This window comes from Orbicella franksi, chromosome 1 (genome assembly GCF_964199315.1).
Source record: "Orbicella franksi chromosome 1, jaOrbFran1.1, whole genome shotgun sequence".
Classification (NCBI taxonomy): Eukaryota; Metazoa; Cnidaria; class Anthozoa; order Scleractinia; family Merulinidae; genus Orbicella; species Orbicella franksi.
Window position 1 is genome coordinate 25,657,440 of NC_138145.1, and position 21,862 is coordinate 25,679,301.

The 21,862-nt window shown below is 39.3% G+C and overlaps 1 long non-coding RNA gene across 2 annotated transcripts in view; it reads left to right on the forward strand.

The window, feature by feature from the left end:
* The window catches only part of LOC145499292 (uncharacterized), a 16,351-nt gene extending 133 nt beyond the window's left edge, over positions 1 to 16,218 (forward strand). The window contains exons 1-5 of one of the 2 annotated variants that reach the window (XR_014050913.1): positions 2,914 to 3,535; positions 10,507 to 10,597; positions 12,268 to 12,353; positions 13,367 to 13,435; positions 15,342 to 16,218. This is a non-coding gene — a long non-coding RNA (uncharacterized LOC145499292). Of the gene's footprint in view, positions 1 to 2,913; positions 3,536 to 10,506; positions 12,354 to 13,366; positions 13,436 to 15,341 lie in introns of those variants that run through there. The other variant, XR_014050912.1, reaches the window with a different exon arrangement.
* Positions 16,219 to 21,862: the final 5,644 nt, after the last annotated feature.

Genomic DNA, 21,862 nt, shown 5'->3' on the forward strand with positions numbered 1-21,862 from the left:
AGTGGAGCTAGGAAGCGTTGTTAGAAGGTGAATATAAGAACATGGCAAAAACATGAACACTCACGGCTTCCACAGTCGGTTCGTAGAGCGGTTTTCAGTTTAGTGTCACAAGTGAGCACGTAATTAATTTGGTCTTGGCTTAATTACGGTTTGAGATTGGCTGAGTAGTCTAAATGGTAAGTAACTGGTTTGGTTTTGGTTTTACGACGCTCAATTTAGAACTGCTCTACATGCTACTGAATCACAGGTTGGTCGTCACAACAAATAGTGTTTACGAGTAAATAGCTGTGAATATTTTTGGACCCAGTTGGAAGCTAAATTGTAGGGCAACTGGTTTCCAAAGGTGGGGAACTTTTTGAACTGAACTTTTTTATAACAAAAACTTTTCCCTAGAGGGTCAAACCAGCCAGGCAAAAATAATAATCCTCCTAGCTGGTCAATTTGCCTGGTGCCTGCCCCTTCATGAAACTTCCTGTAGATTGTTAATGTTATCCTTCTAATCAAATTATTTCAAATTCCTGAACGCAGGTACAGTTTCAGCCCTACATTAGTAATAGTAATTAGACCGAGTGGAGCACAATTAGAGAGTAATTGCGCTAGTAATTTCAAGAACTTGGACAAGCGCACAAGGCCAATATGAAATTACAAGCGCGATTACTCCCTGAATTGTACTCCACTCGAGGTTCAATTAATTACTAATTAATCGTATCTATAACAAATTGTGGAATTAAAAATGTCTTTTGAGAACTTCTTTTGAGCGAAAATGTATGTAGTGCTTTTCATAAGTTTTGAAAACTGTGCAAAACATTGCAAAGGAAGCCATTAAAGCACGCATAATTGACATGCGAATCACCTGGGTATCCAATCACAGCTATCCAGTTTTCAAAAAGTTCAAATTGGATACCTGTAATTGGATGCCCACATGATTGCATGCCAATTTTGTGGAAAATAGGCGTGCGGAGAACCAAACATGAACAAGAATTTTGTTATAGATAGGATTATGTATCTATCCGATTTTCCAAAAACATGCCTGCTATTTTGGTGCAAAGTATTTAACACGGTTTTCATAAATTCAGACATATATTGGCACAGAATGTCCTAAACTGCTCAAGGAATTCCCTAGTTTGACTCTAAATGCTTTAGAAAGATCGACAGAAATTAGACACGCTCGTTTTTTCGACCTTTCTGGGTCATGCAGTCTTGTTCCCTTGAAATATATGTCTGGATTTATAAAAACGGTGTTCAAGACTGAATCAGGTGTTTTTTGATTTATTTGTTTTTTTCATTTCTTTGTTTGTTTGTTTGTTTGTTTTTTCTGCTTTCGCTATGACAGCAGCTTGTAAATCTTACCTAGCATGAAATGTAGAAACTCCTTGCCACATGTTTCATTTATTTAGGTATTGTTTTCATTATTTATCGACCCCCCCCCCTTTTCAATTTGCATAAAGTTTAGCCCAGGCTACACTCGTCTGAATTCAGTTTGCGCAGTGACTCTGACAAGGAGCGACCGATTAGCGTTCTGTATTTGCTGTCTAAAGGAAGTCTGCTTGAGGACATCATTAAGTCTAATGAAGGCCCAAGTCTAACGATTTGCTAGTAAGTGTCGTCCATTATCATACGTGAGGTGGACCTGAGGAGATGTGTAAACTGTACGGGTCACATTTAGTCCCTTAACAGTAGGCCGTTTGCCCTGTGGCGATAATGTTGTGCTCGCTTTAGACAGCAAAACTCTTTAGCCACATCGATTTAGAGCTTAGACGTGCAATGGACTAGACATCTCTAGCTGCTGTTGGCGTCATTTGCTCTGAACCTTGATGTAGCTAAAGAATTAGAAAAAAATCTGTTGAAATCTGGATGTGCCATTCCGTGCTCGACAAAATTGAAGTACATCTGGGACATTGCTATTTGCAAGCAAAACATGGCCACAAGGAGAGAGAAGAACATGAGTTCAAGCACTGATCGTGAGTAGAATTTCCTTTTTTTATCAATTTTAGGCGTTCTCAGCTTAGCTAAGTATCAGAACTGTCTGTGATTCGCTAGTGCGGAAGAAATTTATTTGCGTGGCTTCCGGGCGATAATTGACGTAACGACAACATGTTGAGTGTTCGCTTACTGCTAACTACGGTCTAGTTTGTTTGAATTTCAATCAATTCTCGATGTAGGAAGCTCTTGTTCAGTCCATTTAGGACGATGCAGGCCTTTAGAAAGCAATAGATTGGCTCTCCGCCGTGGTTTTGATATCTGTACGTTCGTGTTGATTTAGACTCCAATTTCATGTTAAAAGCACTCTTAATTAAATTGTACATTCATGATTCAACGAAAAGATGGTGAATTTAGTCTTCCTGGCCTCAAAAGGCATACAGGAGAGTTATTTGCTGCTATTTGAGTTACGATAAGCCTTGTGGAAAGCTAGCTCTAGGACAGAATTGTAGCAAGATTATCAGTGACAAGTCAAATTCTATGGCTATGTTTTTGCGAATCTGGTCAGATATGTAATATTATATAGCTACAATGAGGAGCAACAAACGTGCCTGATCTAAGCCAAACAATGACATATACAACATGCAAAACAGTCACCAGACTTGCGCATAAACAACTACATTTGAATCATGTGGTGCCAGAACAACTAAAAGGATGAAAAACCTATACATCAAGCTTAAGAAACATAAGCTCGATGAGATAGCTGCAAGAAACATAAGGGTGTCTCTAGAGAAAAACGTATAGCTTTCTTGAGGTAAAGCTACAGTGTCTCCGAAGAAAAACGTACAAGGACAAATATGATAACCATGATAAGAATCTACCTACTGTATTTGCAAACAGTTCTAATCTCAGCTGGGTGGGCATCACAATATATAATGCAAGTTAGCAAAATGTTCAGTCAGAAAGTTTCGTATTTTGTCCCTTGAAAGCAAATACATGTACTCAGAGACTTAAAACAAAGCTTGCAATATAAATGAGCCTAAACAATGCATAAGCACATGGCAAACTCTAAAGGCAAAGAATACACATTTGCGTACAGTGGGAGTTGTGCAGGTCTGTCACAACTTTTTAATTTCTGTGATTGATATCAGACAGTGCTCCCTCCTGGGCTGAACTTGTAATCTAACTAGCAGCATGTAGAAGATCTACATAAGTACTGCACCATAGTGTAATGGCTCAATGCTACTTAAAATTTATCTGTATAATACAGCAGTAAGTGCCCTTCATAAACAGGAGTGAAGCACAGAAAGGTCACGAGACCGAACAGAGAACGGCAAACATACAGATGTCACAAAACGTAGGAGTCGTGTAGGCCTGTCAACCCCATTTTACCAGCACTCAACTAACGTCAAGGAACATAAAGCAAAAAAATATGCACGCAGAACATGTGCGTTTATATCAAAATAGCTTCATATGTATGTATTTACTCTCAGCTGAAATTAATAAATTACCAGGTTTGAATGCTTTTAAAATCTTTCCTACTTCTTACCAGATAAAAAACATACAAGTAACAGTTTATTTGCTGAGACTTACATGGAAATAAATCCCATTTAAGGTAAGTCATGATCTCTGTGTTTGGTTGGAGTGGTAATGAATTTAGTATTACTTCTGCTTCCTGTATACTTGGAATAATAATTATGCTATTTGAAGAGTGTTTTGTCACATGTATGTGATGGGATGTTGAGGAATGTTCATTTGTGGGAGGAGCAACCAATGTCTTTCCACTGTATGTATCAGTACTTCCTAAACCATTCAGTTTCATGCTATTTGATTTCTATTAAAAACTGCATCGCTAAATGGAGGTTGGGTGCCTGAGTCATCCAGGGGCTTCCGCTATTGGCAGCCAGCCCCTAGATGGAGACTGCTCCTGTGGCTGGCAAACTGCTGGAAACCGAGCCATGAGCCCCTAAGTGGAAGAGGAGACAGACACCGGTCACACTGAATTAACAGTGGAAAGAGGGAGGGAAGGGAGGGGGAATGCTTGAAGATGTGCTCCCATGCAAAACAATGCTCACTGTAAATGTTATGGCTGTGAAGACTGCCAACCTGTCTCAGTCTAGCAGCTCATGGAATCCTGGTGCATGCACATATCAAGACACCGCTGACAACTACTGGAATGCAGGTGCTCTTTGTTGTTAATTCTGTTAAATTACATTTAACTGCATTTAACAACTACATCGCTAAATGGAGGTTGGGTACCTGAAACATCCAGGAGCTTCCACTATTGGCAGCCAGCCCCTAGATGTAGACCACTCCCATGGCTGGCAAATCCTGGAAACCAAGCCTTGAGCCCCCACGCCAAGCCTGAGAACGAGGAGCTTATGGCCAAGGAAACCCAGAGTCCCGAGAAAATCACCCAAATCTGTAGGCACCCAGTGAGCTGCAAAATAAAGCATTCTTAAAGTGAAAAACACTGCAGTGGGCCTAACTGACCAGGTAAGTGAACAAGCAACAGTAAAACAGGTGGAACCGCCCTCTACATCTGAACTGAACAGGCAACAGTTAACATGCTGAAATGCCATGCTGCACAACCAGGAGCTTCCACTATTGGCAACCAGCTCTTGGATGGAGACCGCTCCCGTAGCTGGCAAATCCTGGAAACCAGTCCATGAGCCACACTGAACCACCACGCTATGCCTGAGCATAACAGGCAACAGTGGAACCAAGCTGAACCGCCATGCTACGCCTGAACTAAACAGGTAACAGTAAAACACACTGAACCACAACACTATGCCTGAACTGAAGAGGCACCAGTAGAATCACGCTGAACTGAACTTAGTAGGCAACAGTATTCAAACAGCAACACCATGCTGTGCCTAAACTAAACAGGCAACAGTTATCCTGCTGAAATGCCATGCTTCGTCAAACTGAACAGGCTGACAATTATGCCACATCAATCCTAAAATAAACGGACAACAATAATCACATGGAAAAATCCCCATTATGTGTAAACTGAACTGGCAACTGAACAGTGATTCAATATCAATGCTACGCCATGCCGAAACTGAACAGAAATAAGCAAAAGTAATCCTGCTAAAGCGACATGCTAGGCTTAAACTGAACAGGCTAACAATTAGGCCAGGGTCAAACCTAAAATAGATGGGCAACAACAGTCATGCAAAAAATCCACGCTACATGTAAACTAAACTGGCAGCAGTAATTGTAATTGTGCAACAAATTATTCTGCACCAATTGCTGAATTGAGCAGTCAACAGTACTTGCGCTAAAAAACTATGTAATGTGTGAACTAAGAAATAGGCAATGGTAAAAACACACTGATGTCACGCTATATAGATGCATCCCAAAGCTGAACACTAAATAAGATACAAACTGCTGAAGACAATCTGGAGGTTTCAGCTCAAAATTGCACTTACATCATAGCTGGCACTTTCCTTAGCTGACAAGGTGAAATTTACGCTTGTTAACTGTGGTTGATGCACGATATTCCGAGAAGGGAACACTTGAGATAGATGGCTGGACAACAAAGCAGACATCCGTCGATATAAAACTAACAAAATATAAAGTGGGAAAAAATGCACGGCACGATACAGCAAGCACATATCAAGACACCGCTGACAGCTACGGGAATGCAGGCACTCTTTGTTGTTAACTCTGTTAACTTGCATGTAACTGCATTTTATAATTGTGGAAATTGAAAAGACATGGTGGTCTTATCATGGTTAGTGCTGGACTGCACATCAAGCAGTCTTTGGTTTTTTCTTTGGCAAGTTGAAAAAAGCAATCCTCACTTACTATTGGACCGATCCAGAGTCCTGCGGACAGGCCTTTCTTGCTCAGATGCGACAGCTATGCAAGTCTTTCCTGGTATATTTTGCTGTTTTGGAACAGCTGTATTGGGACACGTTTAGTATTAAAGAGGGAACAGCACTCAACGAGCCTTCACAGAAGGCAGTTACTCTTCAGTTTCTTCGAGAGATTCCTCAAGCCATATCAGGGCTCGAAAAATATTTGAACTCCACCTTGCCCATTGGGCAAGTAACTCTCAAATTTTGCTTGCCCCGGGCACTTCCCCACTTGCCCAAGTTTTCAAATCATTAATAATTCATGAACCCAAAAAAGGAAGTCAAACTACGGGCATGTTTTAATGTAACAAACCCATCTTGACTGTGCTCCTCTTAGTCCTGATCACTTTCATGTTTACGCCATTATATTGTAATACTTCCACAACTTTTAACTTCTTCATTCCGCTTTTATGAAGTTGTTCGGTTTGTAGTAATTAACTTTGTTATTATACAGCCTTGAATAAATTTGTTCAGTTCGTCGAAGATTGCATTCGACTCCTTGAATGTTCACCTGTGTCTTTTCTAGCTCCACGAAATCATTGTGAAGAGAAGCGCGAGAAATTTATAGCGCGCAGAATTAACAACAAGTCGCCTTCTCACCGCAGTTTTGACACAGTCACAGTGTTGAATTTGAAAAGCCGGCGAGAGCAAATTTTTCATTTGGGTGAATGAAAAATAGTTCCAGGAACTCTGAAAGTATTTTGATGACTTACTTATTGATTTCTTTTTAATAATACAATAGTTTTCATTTTGCGCAGCGGTGCCCAAGTATTTTATCACTAGCAAACTTGCATGTTTCACCGAAAACAGAGGTTTACCTCGATTTTAGCATAAAAAATACTGGCTTCGTTTTCGCGGTAGAAATATGCGGCTTCTTTTGGTAAATTTTAAGTTCGGTAATGAAATGTGAAGGTGAATTAATCAACATGACATGAGCGTGGGACAAAGAAAAATTCTGAGTCCCCAACAGTATTTATTTTCTTTACGATGAATTCAATAGCGTTGATCCTAGTAGTATGCAGGACACCTATCATATATGAACTCAGTTAAATGACCTTGCTCTCCATGAGTTCTCGTAGCTCAGTGGATAGAGCGCCCGCCCGGTGTTTGGGAGGTCATGGGTTTGATTCCTGTCGGGGACTCAGAATTTTTCTTTGTCCCACACTCGTGTCATGTTGATTAATTCACCTTCACATTTCATTACCGAGCTTAAAATTTACCATCTTTATTAACTTATCAATTTCTACAGCTTTAATATACTGTTGTTGAGTTAAGTTCTTTACAAAGAAACTGGAAAATGCACGCAGAAAATTGCTAAAATTTTAAGGAATAACTACCGCGTTTTCGTGCCCAACACGGCTATTTTTAATCCTGGAAAGAAATTTGACCGGGGCAGATTTTGATCACGTGCTAGGCAATCACTTCTGAACCGTGAGCGCGTGTCACGCAATCAGCAAAACAACGCTATAAATTGTAATTTTCGTCAAGCTTCATCTAAACACTTGTATTGATTACCCTTGAGCCTAAAATTTACCTTTTCCTCTCAAAATCATTATCAAAAATTTAGTTGGCAAACGGCTTGCCTGGGTCCTTGCCCATGGGGCAAGCAAGGAGAAAAAGTTTCTTGTCGGAAGGAAAAATCTACTTGTCCTGGACGACCAGACGGGGGTTTTTTCGAGCCCTGCATATCTTCAAAATTGTAGTTGGATTACCCCACTGAGTCGTATATAAATCTTGCCAAACAAGCTCATCACATTGAAGAGGTCCTGGCTTGTACCCAGACCCCCATCGAATAGGTAGCTTCAGTTGAATCTGGTCGGAAACATAGCCATTTGGATACACTCTGTAGTGAACTGAATGAACTCAAAGTGCTTCTTCGAGGGCAGACTAACCCTGAACAGCCAGAAGATGTAAACGTTCTGTCATCTGCACAATCTGCCCCTCGGTGGTTACAGTTACAGATTCAAGTGAGGTGACAGCATCAGAAAACCAAGAGCTCAAACAACTTTTGGGTGAGTATAGAGATGTCTTTGCTAGCAATGATTGAGAAGTTGGTTGCACCCACAGAACTCAGTTTCACATCCATACCTTGACCCAGGTCCATGTTGCTGTTGGCTGCCGCGAACTTCCCTCTCTCTATGTTCTGAGGTTGATCAGCAGATCATGAACATGGAACCACAGGGTATTATTGAGCCTTCCAATTCTCCCTATTCTGCACCTGTTTCACTTGTGCCTATAGGAGATGGCTCATACCATTTCTTTTCCGACTTCTTGCTCTGAATGATGCTACCGTCATAGAGATTTTTCCTCTGCCTTCTGTTCATGAATGCTTGGATTCTCTTCTTGGCTCCAGTCGTTTCACTACTCTAGACCTGTACAGTGGCTATTGGCAGATCCCCATTGCTAAGGGACTTCGCCACAAGACAGCATTCTTGACTGAATCTGGTCATTGGCAGTTTTGGGTGATGCCCCAGCTGTCTTTGCGTGCCTCATGGCAGATATCATGAATGGCTTGCAGTAGAACGGAATTGTTGTATACCTAGATGATATCACCATTGGTGGCAAAAATTTTCAGAAACACTGATCTGTTTAAGGAAGTTTTGAAACGACTATGTGAGGCTGGTTTGACTGTCAAGTCAAGCAAGGTGTCCTTGTGTCAAACAAAGCTCCCATTCCTTTGCCATTAAATCTCAACCAACAGGATTGAACCTGACCCCATCAAACTGAGTGTTATTTGTAATTAGCCACGCCTCCAGAATACCAGAACTGCAAGCATTCCTCAGACTCTGTAACTACTATGCTGATATCATCCCTAACCTCCAACAGAGTGCTCCCATCCTCAACCAGCTGAGAGGACCAAAATTCATCTGGTCCTTGGAGAGGTAGGCAGCCTTCAATGACTTGAAGTTTGCATTAACTTCCAATGATGTCCTCCTTCAGTTCCCTTACATGTCCAAGCCTTTTGAACTGAGCACAGATACCTCCGATATTGGCATAAGCTGTATGGATTGGGTTGATACCATTGACAGACATGTCATTGACAGACAGTGAATTAAACTGACACACTCACAATAAAGAAGCATATGCCTTCATCTCCACTCTCCGGAAATTTTGGCAGTACCTCTTAGGATGTTGTTTCATCTGGCACACAGGTCAAATGGGCCTTCAGTGGTTGAGAATTGCGCATGACCCCTGAGGTGGTTATGCCCATTGGCTAGAAGAATCAAAGAATTTGATTTTGTTATCTGGCATAGGCCAGGTGCCTCAATCCCCATGCGGATGCGTTGTTGTCCCATACGCCTGCCGTCCACTCATTGTTTTGTGATGGCCAGTTAAGTCTCCTAGAATTCCAAAACTGTCAGAAATCTGATCCTGTGTTAGGAATCCTCATCAATGACTTGAAAAGAGGTACACTAGAAAGAATGTAAACAACCCTGCAGTGCATAATTGCCCAAGAACTCGACATTGACAAGAAGCCTATCTGGGCTCTACATCCTCAAGCCAGTGGAATCATTGAGAGACTAGACTGAACCATTGGAGAAATGTTGCAGAAAACAACAGACCAATGTGGAGATAACTGGGATTTAGAGATTCCCTCTGTCCAGTTTCACTACATGAATCATGACCACAGTGCCACCACTTACTCGCCATTCTACTTGTCCTATGGCTATCATCCTCGCACACCACAATTGGTTCTTGCACCACTTGCCACAAAGCGCCAGCAAACAGCCCATCAGTGGGCATCAACTCTGTTATGATGTATGCTACCCCCCCTCCCCCGACCTAGATACCCTACTGAGTTGCAGAGTTGCTGGCAGGGTCCCTACATAGTTGTGAAATGCCTCAAGGGTAATACCTACCATATCAAACTTGTTAAAATTTTCTGGAAAAAGCTCCTGCAACACCGTGGTCAACTTTGTGTTCATACACACCCAGAAAGGCTACAACCTGCTTGTGGTGAGAACCCTACTGATGCTCCCACTGTAGTCCCTACTACTGTTTCTGTGCCACTCCCATCCAGCCAAGTGGAAGTTCGTGTCATCCGGGAAGATATACCCTTCACAAGACATACAAACCAGAGCTTCTCTTGCCCGCCAGACTGACATTGCTGCACCAAATATACCTACTGCTCAGTTAAAGAAAGGAAGCATTCCTGAATCATGCCTAACGTTACCTTTGGAACTTTGTCACGGGGAGAGGTCATACAGGCCTACCCAAAGATATGGAGACTGTACACTGAACTCTTTGGATGATGACACTGATGTTTACTTTACACAGTGACACATAGTTAACATAAGCTCCTTACCATTTTGTTAATTTTGGTTAGAAAAATGCTATTTCTGCAGCAGACTGGCATTCCATCTAAGGGATGTAGGGAAAGGAGAAATACTATCATTATTTTATTACTTTATGCTTCCAAACCCAGTACAAGCTTGTATGTTGCTTTAGTTTTTTTGGTGATTTCTGCCGCCTTGGGCTTTCTTTGCCATCATTGTCATTCCCTTCATAACACGGAGTCAAGGCTGCACACTGCAATTTCCACCATTGTCCGCCAGGAGGCAATTTGCCAGAAAATCCATCTGAGTGGCAATTATTTCTCCCACAGTTGACAAACAAGATCATTGCACTCTGGGAAATGTTTCATCTCCAGAAATCCCTGCACATTACGCTGAAAATGAGTGTTTTTTACCAGCATTTCCAAGTTTGCTTCTTTCTCCAACAGCTTGTGATGTCAGGGCTGAACAGGACCACAGAAGAGGCTTGAGTTCAAGGTCAACTTTCTCTCTACCAATGGTGGTGCAGCTGTCATAAAGGTTAAATCATTTCCTGCTTCTTACTAGATACAAAACATAGAAGCAGTAGTGACATTATGTGCTGAGACTTTAGAGGCAAAAGAATCACTTTAAAACATTGGATTCCATAATTTAATTAAGAAAATTGCAATTTCTTTGTGTTTGGTTTCATGTACTAGGCATAACAGTGCACAAATTGCACTTGGGCAAAACACTTGACCCCCACAGTGCTTCTCACCACCCAGGTATACAATTGGTACTTAATGAATTGAGTGCTAGGTGCTAACCCTGTAACAGAGTGGCATCCTATCTAGGGGGTGGGGGAGAGGAGAAATACTTTTTATCACTTTATGCTTCTAAAAGCAGCATGAGCTGTGGTGTTTTGGATGACACAGATTCAACCTTGCATGTACAGTGTACCTTCATTGTCAACCCTCTACCCTAATAGTGGTAAAACTTTATTTTAAAAAATCTGATGACTTATTTTTAATTGTGTAGTTTGTAAAACTTAAGGTTACAGTATACCTTCAGGGGTGTCTTGTACGCAAGTGATGTAGCGCATGCAGTTTAAGCTGTAGATACCTAAACCCCTATATCAAATTAAAGCTTATGGGGCTGGCTATCAAACTATACCAAGAATTTTGAAAGAAAATGAATTGTCGAATTTTTCACGACCACTAAATGCAAGCGCCCAAATCACTTTTGAAAGCTACAAGCCAAAGCGAATTTTGTTTTTCGCCAATTCAATTTTTTCCTCGGTTTCAGGGCCCAAAGCGCTTAAGAAACGTGTCTGTGTTTTGGCATATTCAATTGCAGTAAAAAGTTACAGAACATTTTCGAAATAGGATTTAAAAAATGTGGAGTGATCGTACAAAAATCTCTCTCGAAGAAAAAGTATTTCGAAATTAACAATTCCCAGACACGCTTTTGTAGTTTATATGTTAAACTAGCCACTGTCCAAATTTAAGAGCAATTGAACAAATTCCCTTTGAGTTATAACTCTTTAAATTGTCTGCTTCAAGTGAAAACATTTATTCGAGAAAACAGTGCTAAGAAAAATTTTCTGCTTCGCAAACAAACTCCGCCCACAAATGCCTTCAACTGGGTTCTCAGATAACTAAGCCAATCAGTGCAGGGAAAGTTTACTACCGTTAACCTCCTGGTGAAATTTGCGCGCGAATCTCTAAAAAACTCTTGTGTTTCGCAATGCGCTCAAGGAACCGAAGGCAGAGAGATAATTTTTCTGTAGCTCGGTTTTTCCTGAAGCTGGTCTGGCAAAATGGAGAAGACTAAAAAGGAAACGAACGCTAGAGTGGCTGAGCGAAGGAAACAAACAAAAGAAAGTGCGGAGAGCAACTGCGTGTGGGTAACTGTGCATGGATAATATTTCAAATGGTCTCAATGAGTCCGACAATTCGTCGATATCAGACTCATCAAAAGAGTATCTGTCAGCATCCCTGTTATTGCTGTCAAGTTCCGATTTTTTTACAGAACCTTTCTTTTCTCTTACCACAAATAAGGATGTGGTAGTTTGGATTACATGGTCTGATGAAGACTATACCTTACCTTCCTCTTTGAAAGGTCCCCTAGTAGGGTTGAAACTTTAAAAGTCTGATGAATTATTTTTAATTGTGTAGTTTATAACACATAAGAGATCAAGGAATTCCATAAAGGTTAAAAAACATTTGTAGTTTCTCACTAGGTGCAAAACAGAGAAGCAAAAAAGAGCTATGTGCTGGGACCCAAGAGGAGAAAGAGACCTTGGATCCCCTAGTAGGTCAGTCACAATTTGTTTATGTTTGGTATCATGTACTAGGAAATAATTTTATTGTACACAGTGCGTGCAGTTAAATTTAACCTGAATATCAGGCCTTTCTTAGCAAGAGGGTAGGGATGGGGGGGAATTGCTGGGTGCATCCTCCTGCTACCCCATGAGTAAGAAAAGCCTGATACTCAGGCTAAGTTGAATTGAATGGAACAGAGATGGTGTTGTCTCACTACTGTTCAACTATTTCAACAAACCATTGTTATGTAGCCATATACCTTCGCCCTTTATACAGGGGTAGGGTGTACAAAAATTGCTTAAGTCTGCAATGCCTGGGGTACTGTTTTTGAGGAGTATTGTTTTGTGGGAGTAGGGACACAGTGGTATAATGGTTAGTGGTACTGAACTGCACATCAAGCAGGCTGGGTTTCAGCAAATGGATAGGGTCTCTGCGTTGTGTTCTTGGGCAAGACACTTTACTCTTGCATTACATGTACCTCCCTCCACCTAGATATACACCTGAGTATTTGGTGAATTTAATACTGGGTGCTAACCCTGTAACAGTTTCGCATCCCATCCGGGACGGCAGAGCCGGGTTTGGAGGGGGGGTGAGGGTCTAATTCCACAATTTCAAGCAAAAAAATACATAAAATACATGTGATAGTTTTACAAATATCTGAGACCCCCTACAAGTTAACGTCTCTGGCGCTTGCTTGTGAGCCCCCCCCCCCCCCCACCACACCCCCCAATTCAAAATACGCTTCGCCATCCCGGCCCATCCAGGTGGTATGGAAATACGCCTTGTCACTTAATGCAACAGAGACCTGGATAAGCTCTGACGGTTTGGATTATTTGGCCTGATACAGACTTACATGTAATCTTATACAGTACTGTACCTTCTATCTTCAAACTTGCCCCTGTAGGGTTGAAACAAAATGGTTTACGTGTAGTTTTAGTTGTGTGGTTTTTGAAACTAAGGGATGAAAGAAGTCATTAAGGTTAAAACATTTCCTGCTTCCTACTAGATACAAAACAGAGAAGAAACAATAAAAGCTGAGCTGAGACTCCAGAGGAAAGGATGGATCTCTTATTAGGTAAGTCAATATTTTCTTTTAAAAGGAAGGGTTTTGAATCACTTGATGGTGCATGTACTGTGAATAATTGTACACAATGCAGGAAAAGAATTTAAACGAATAGAGATGTTATTGTTTCACTGTTCAGATATTTTAAAAACTCTTGTTATATGGCTGACCGGATACCCTTGCCCTTCAGTGTTAGGTTATTCAAACATTCCTTAAAAATACAATGCCCGAGGTATTGTTGTTGAATATTTAAATTGTGAGACCAAGGGCCTAATTGGATCAACAACCAATTTTCCGGTTCATGTATCGATTCCTTAGCCAGTAAGCCTCACTAGTGATCAGCTTAAAATTTCTCCTAACAGTCTCAAACATAATCATGAAAAAAACGTAAAGAGGATTTAGAGTAATCTCAAAATGGAATTTTCCAGATAACTCAAAACCAGTGAGGAAAATTTGTTTCTTGACTAAGGTCTGAATATAAAGGACTAAGCAATGAGGAGAAAGGTTATGACGTGGGGGATATTGTCTTGATGTATCACCAAATTCTCAGAACAAACATTGAAAGAAATTTACAGCAGAGAACACTAGACAGCCTGGAAAAAGAAAAAGATCATGTACGTTATCATTTCAAGAGGGCGAGAGTAAAAAAAATGTACCTCATTTTAGTTTGCTATAGAAAGTAAATGAAAATACTGCATACATTTAGATTCAATTTGAGAGGACAAACATAGGGATTTTATAAGACCGCCTGGTAGAGCATAATAACAGTGCAACATGAGATTACTTCATTTGTCCTGAAAGTTCATGTGAAATACCTTTCTTGGTTACAAACTTCAGTCGTATCATATGCTAAAACTATAATACGAGGAGAGAAATGCTTCATAGCTGCGGAGTTATTTATTGATTTTTTTGCCATGACATTTTCGGATTTCCACCATTGTGTGAATTTCCCTCTGAGATTTCAGATACCACTGGGAAATGTTCTTGAAATACAGTAGCTGTCAAGGTGAAAGTCGTTTTCAGTCGTAGTTTCATATAAAAGTCGTCTTGTCAAAACTAGCTGTAGCTGTTGAGTTGTCAGGTTAGAGGTGAACGAGAGAAAGTCATAATCACCTGCAAATTTCGTTAAATTGTCCTGCACGTACTTCTTAGGAAACGGTTTTTAGTTTAGTTTTTTAGTTGCATTTGAACAAAAGGTTAAATTTTAAAGCAACCTTGTCTTGTTATTCGCTTTTTTAAATAGATCAACTTTTGTTTGTTTATTAAAACGCCGAACAAATGTGAAGCTACCCGAGTGCTTTCTATTTTCAAAAATATCACGAGTTGTTTAACTTCAAGATTGGCGACTACATGTATTAACCACGCATAAATTTATCCTCCGGAAGAAAATGCAAATATTACCTGTTGTGTCCTGAACATTTTTGTCATGAAATTTTTAGTGCCAGCGAGCTTTTCGCCTGCAAACGTTGCAAATGAAGTTGAACTTTAGAGTGCTATATTGTAGTCGGTGCTATACCAGGGCTCGGAAAAGACTTGAATTCCAATTTGCCCTTGGGACAAGTATCTCTCAAATTTTGCTTGCCCATGGCAAGTCTTAGTTTGCCCTTTTAATGATTTAGTTGGCAGATGACTTGCTTGGTCTCTTGCCCATTGGGCAAGTGAGAATGTAAAGTTACTTGCCCAGAAGGAAAATCTACTTGTCCTGGGCAATGGGACGGCACTTTTTTCGAACCCTGGCTATACATGAATTTATTTCGTGTTGCTGCTTGTCGGCGTTCTAAGTTGTTCTTAATATCATTACAATGTATGTAAGCTCCGTGTTTATCCATGATGATGATATAACACTGTATGTATATTTTGTTCTTTGGGTTTCAGTATACCCCTTTTTAATCGGACGTTTTATTTATCTTTCTTTCAGGCTGCCATCTCAAATGGACATGATTTGACATCAACATGGAGAAAGAAGCAATGGAAAGCAACGAATCGAAGAGTCAAAGAGCCTCGTTTAAATATTTCTTCAGTGGATCACGTTTTAAAAGTAAGGTAGATTTACGAGACAAAGTTTATCTCGATCGAGTTACTTGCGAAAGATTGTTAGGGCGGAGCTGGAATTAGTGATTTCACAACGGAACCCAAGAGTCGAAAGAAGACATTGGAATTACTGTGAAATTGTCTCGTATCTTGCCAGTTTCCGAGGAAGCCGTGAATTATATTTCAAGTTTGTAGCGTTAAACCGAAGGTAGAATAATAACATTACCTGGTTTTGTTTTTCAACCAGAATTTTCATCCTGGAAGTCTCGTTATTAAACTCGTTGAAATCACCGTCTGATTGTCTAGTATTTATTTCACAAACTGACGGAAATCCTTCTAGTTTTCGAGGACGCATTGAATTGATGAAAAGGTTGCGCTTTTAAAAGGGCCAATTAAAAAAAATCGAAAATTAGAAACATTTTCCTTACAAAAAAAAAGTCTGCAATTTTTAATGGTGTTTGGTTTTGAGTCGAACATATACTAAGTCTTTTGGCGGAAAAAATCTTGCACTGTGTAGGATTTTTCCCTTCAAAAGTCATATTGTATGCTTGATTTCTGGCTGGACTCTGTTCAAAAGCGCAGAATTTTTTTTCTTTTTGGCAACCCTACATAGTCAAAAAATAGCAAAAGAGATAGCCTACATTTCGACTAGTTACCAGGCCCCTTTAAAAGCGCAATTTTTTTACCTTGTTTACTTATTCAAATTGGTTGTAATTAATTTTAATTGAATTATTAAACAACCAATAAAAGCTCTATTGAAGACACTTGTCTATTTGCCGTAGTATTTTTGTCTAATGTTTTTTTAATGCTAAAGTAACGTACACAGTAAAAACCACCACATGCTGTTTTTTCATTTCATTTTATTGTTTTGTATTAAAGTAACTAATTAATTACTTACTTAATTAATTAATTAAATGCAAATCAGTTAAATTAGATTAAAACGTGCAAAGGAAAAAGTTCGCGTTTAAAAACTAAGACTTTTGGCGGGAAAATTTAAAAAAATTTGCACAGCGTTTCCCCTTACAACGTTTTTGAGGAAAATTTAAAGAGGTTACGCTTCAGAAGTTTTTGATCGCGAAAAAAGTTCTAAGGCAACAGTTGACAGATAATCCCGTCAAAAACTAATGCACCATCTCGCATTGAAAAAGCTTTTTTTTTTCAGTTTTGAAATAAATTTTTGCCAAACAGTCTTCAAATTTAATTTTTCAACGAACTTCGCGATGATTTTTGTGCGAGGTGATGCAAGAGTTCTTCGAGACATGAAAATATGAAATGGCTCAAATAAGGCAACAAAGTAAAATTCAATTCCGAAATGGATTTTTAAATCTCGCAAAGACCGTGAAATACCGTTTCAGCTAACCGAGCCTAATTTGTTGTCCGATCGAGTGTGATTTGCAACCGTTTGTAGCCTGCCATTTCATATTTTTCTCTGTCAGAATATAATATAGGTGGTACACTTCGGATCAGTTGCACAGGAGCAAGAACTGTTATCAATCAAAATCCAATCATTGTTCCGCCAGGAAATTGCCCAATTTCGAAGGTTTATAACCAATTTAAAGTTTTCGCGGTAAGTTCATTTTCTCTTCCGATGCGACCGTTCGCTCCATTCTCTTTTCCCGTGCAACAACCAAAATGTAAACACCACAAAATAATTAATATCTGGTAGCACAAAGATGTTTATTCCTGAAACGACGCAACATTTCTTCGGCAAGTTCAGTATATTTTATGAATAATCCACCGTTAAAATTTAAATCTCTTGAAAAGTTTTCGAAAATATTTTACTCTTTTGAACAAAGCGTAACAAGGAAAAATGCTTATGTTCTTCAATCTTTTGGACGTCCAAAAATTTAAACTTTAGAAATAGCGAAGGAAAACAAACATGTTTTGCAAAGGCGCCACGAGAACTTTGTATCTCAAAGCACGTTTTTAATATCAATTCATATGCAAATATTTTCATCCTTGTTTACAAATGTTTTGCGGGTCTTTCTAGATTTGGCTATGATTGCTACAAAATTGTTGGCAGCCTTTTAAATCTTGAAAAAAACAATCTGTGTAATAGCTAATCTTAACTGTTTATTGTGTACTAGTTGCTTTTTGGAGGTCATTGCTAGACAATTATTGAAAACAAAAATTGCAGAATCGAATTTAATTTGCAAATGTCGAAGCATTTTCAGTTGTCCGCGACCTCGTTCATACTTCAAAGCTGTAAATATCAATTCTCCTTAACGACTGCCTTACTTGGTCTTAACTGCAGTTCTGAGAATTTGGTGGCACATCAAGACAATATCTCTTAGTCGATGATTTTGTTAACATTTTCGCTATACTTCCCGGCTTTTTCCTTTTTACAACACCTTTTATTAACCAGATATTGATTTAGAAGGCTAAACTTTCAACATCTAGAGGATAAAAAAACGTTGATCTGTCGTCAAGGTGGCATTTTCAAAAATTGCTAGTTATGTAGTGTGCTCAATAACCTAAAGATATTTTCAATTTCAGTATTTAAAGTACCTGTGTTACAACAGTATGTAAGAAAAACTTCGATTTACAGTGCAAGATAGCTACTGTATCTCGGTAATCACATGATTCTGAATGCAGTTTGTAATCTCGGAGAAATTTCCCTTTAGCCTTCAGTATTCCTCCAAGTATTCCTAAAACTTTCGTTACCGTTGGAAAGTCTTCGGAAATCTTCGAGTGATCTCCGGAATTCTATCGTCGGCGATGTTCAGAATACCGCAGATGTCTGTCGGCAGCCATTCGTAATCTTCGTAATTCTTTGGAAATCTTTGATATCTTTAGAAATCTTCTTTAGAAAAGTTGTTACAGAATAATTTCCTATGTCTCATATTATGCTTTTCCTTTTTCACGTCAAAGGCATGCTGTCTTATTATTCTCCTTTAATACTGAATATTACTTCGAGATTTCACTCGATCGGAAGAGAGTAAAATGAAGTGCGATAATTTTATTTCTAGCAAGATGATGTATTTGTTGTAGAAAGAATTCAGTTGTTGCCAAATATAGTTTTTGTTGTCGTACAGATCTGCTTTTGCCTAATAAAACCCACCCAATGTTACATTACTTCGTCGATTCCGAGATAAAGCGACGTGTTTTGATCACAAAAGTTTAGATGGTGTTGCCAATTACAGTGCCACCGTAACAACTGAACGTTGTTTATCCACTTAAAATATTTCCTGAAATTTTGTCGAACAAAATGGTGGCTACCAGAATCCAGATCCCAGATTAATGACGGCCAAAGTTTAACTCCTGAAAAATATATATCAGTCGTTCGAAACAAATAAATTCCACGATTTTTCTCTCTAGAAAAAATCTCAACAACTAAACCTTACAACGTAAGCTTCAAATATATTGCCACCATTTTAATCGAAAGTTAACGAAATTAAAATTCTTATCTCGTTGCCATCTCCAATGTTGAATAATTATTAACTCCTCGTGAATTTCAATCGCTTCTTACGTTCGCCGGGTAATACCACTGAATTCCATCTTCACCGTTGGACCATTTCCTCTCCTTAAAAAGAAGGCAATAAAGAGAAACATAGGCTGTATTTTCTAGATACTCTATTACTACCAGGGCAAGGAGCGACTAAAGCTCGTATGAACCAGCTTCGAGTGATAACGGTTTTTAACTTTCCGGGAGCAACACGCAACGGAAAGAACAGGAAATATCAAATAAATTCAGCTCAAGTATCTTACAAACTTGCTCAAAATTATTTCTTGGCCCTTCACTGAAACGTTTCATCTCGGTGTTTGCAAAACTTCGACTATCTGGTTTAATTTGTGAACGAAGATGTGAGCAGCTCGGCAGAGAAAATTGCGGGCGAAGGGAGGAACTTAACTTTTAGAGGTAGAAATTGTTCCGTTTGGTGAAGAGCAAAAAGATTAAAACGTACACTCACCATAAACATTTTAATACTTCTATCTCGTCCTGCTTTATCTTCTTCGAAGGAACAACATCGCCACATCCGACATCACCAGGAGCAAAAAATCCACGTCTTCACACTATGACCAAGTTTTGGTTTGACGCAAATTCCACAAGTAGTCATGAATATTGATTACAAACTAGAGCCAATCAGTGGCAAAAACGTCGGCGCATATTTTCACAACTTGAAATTTAATACTTATGCAAAACTAATGTATTGCTTCAACAATCATTTGTCAATTTTACTTCAGATCATTGCATTTTTAGGCTTTATTAAGACAGCAATACAAGAAATTAAATACATTTGTAAAAAGTGATTCACGCCGCCGTCATATTTCGTTAAATAAAACCTTTTCTGATAATTAATCTTATAGGTCGAAATTGGTTACAAGCTAATAAAGAGGGCTTAAAGCAAATAGAAGCTCAACTAGATAGGTATTTTACGGTCATTTAGGTTTGATGTCCTTTCCTAAAAAGTGTTTTCACTGCTAACTTGGTTCAAACAAAAAAACAATCAAAGAAAAAAGATCTATTCAGTCCGACACAAGCATAAAAAAAAATCGGAGTCCCCTTGCGGCGGCTGAACGCCTGTCCTTCCGAATAAAAGCTTGGAAATGTAACCACTGGGCTACAGGGGGAATCCTTGAATTGCGTAACAAATTTAAAGGTACCTATAGGCACCTGAAACTTAGCTGTTATTGTCAGCCTTATCTTGCCTAGAAAAATGTGCCATAAAAGAAATTAAAGACCTGATCGAGACTGGCGTCTCAGTAATTTGTAGCTCCCCTAACGATTGTCTTTCTTCCAAATATAGTAGTTCGTCTTTATTGTGAGCATTTTCGTTCCTCTAACAATAGTAACTCACAGCCCTAGGAAACCTTTTTGAGTACTGGTTAAGAAGTAATTTTTAGGGCTTAAAAAGAATGATGGCATGACTAGTCGGGCATTTTACGGAAGCTTACAGTGGATACCCTTTCTTAAAAAGATATTTCACATCAAACTTCAAACGGAAGAAAAGAGGATTGTACAAAAAACATATCTATTCAGGTTGAAACGAGAAAGAAAAAAAAAGGTGCGGAGTCCCCCGACTGGCGTCGAGCGTATATATGCCCTTCCGACCGCACAGCAGGTTAGATGCGTAACCCAATGGGCTACCGGGGGACTCCTTGACAAGGTAAGAGAATTTAATAGCTAAATACGTGAAACAACAATATAGCTGCTACTGACAAACTAATTTTTCTGTTACAAACGTGGATTAAGGAAAATCTCAGACCTGAAACAGATTGGCGTCTGGATAACTTATAGCCACTCTAAGGATTTTCGTTCTTCTAACAATAGTAACTCGCCGTCTTAGCAAACCGTTTATAGCTGCCAAAGCTTGGGCCAAAGTTTAGTTCTGTGCCAAATTAACTCCGATAAAGTTCAAACAAAACCATCACGAAAATTTTAAATAATTTTTCTTTTTCATAGAACCTTTTTCGAGTCGGTTGTTATAAATGACATGTTTTAAACTCTTGGTGTTCCATTTGCTTTGGTATCTCCATATTGGTTAGTAGGTAATATTTAGGGCTTAAAAAAAAATGATGGCATGGCTAGTCGGGCATTTTACGGAAGCTTACAATGGATACCCTTTCTTAAAAAGATATTTCACATCAAACTTACTTCAAACGGAAGAAAGAGGATTGTACAAAAAATATATCTACTCAAGTTGAAACGAGAAAAAAAAAAAGGCGCGGAGTCCCCCGACTGGCGTCGAGCGTATATATGCCCTTCCGACCGCACAGCAGGTCAGATGCGTAACCCATTGGGCTACCGGGGGACTCCTTGACAAGGTTAGAAAATTTAATAGTTAAATATGTGGAACAGCGATATAGGTGTTACTAACAAAGTAGTTTTGCTTTTGGAAATGTGCCATTAACAAAAATTTTCAGACCAAATCAGTAATTTATAACCGCTCCCTAACTATTCCTAAGTTTCCCGAGAGGTTTAATAGCTTTTTAAGTTTTTTTTCTGGACCAAAGTCAAGAAATTTCGGACAAAAGTTTCAAAATTTTTAAATAACCTTGCATTAGTTAGAGAGTGTTTTTGTAATGCATTGTTGAATCTTTTTCAAACAAACGAGAAAATTGACTTTGCAATTGTGATCCGTAATTTTATAGGTCTTTGCCTATTGGTTAGAAGCCAATAGAGAGGGCTTAAAGCAAGTTAAGACATGGCTAGATGGGTATTGTATGGTCAGCCAGGTTTGATGTCCTTTCTGAAAAGGTGTTTTCACTGCTGACTTAGTTTAAACGGAAAAATGGAAGATTGTACAAAAAAAGATATATTCAGTACGACACAAGAATAGAAAAAAAAAATCGGAGTGGCCCTGGGGGGGGGGGGGGGGGGGGAGAACGCCTGCCCTTCCGAAGAGAAGCTCGGAAACGTACCCACTGGGCTACAAGGGGACTCCTTGACTTGGTTAGCAAATTTAA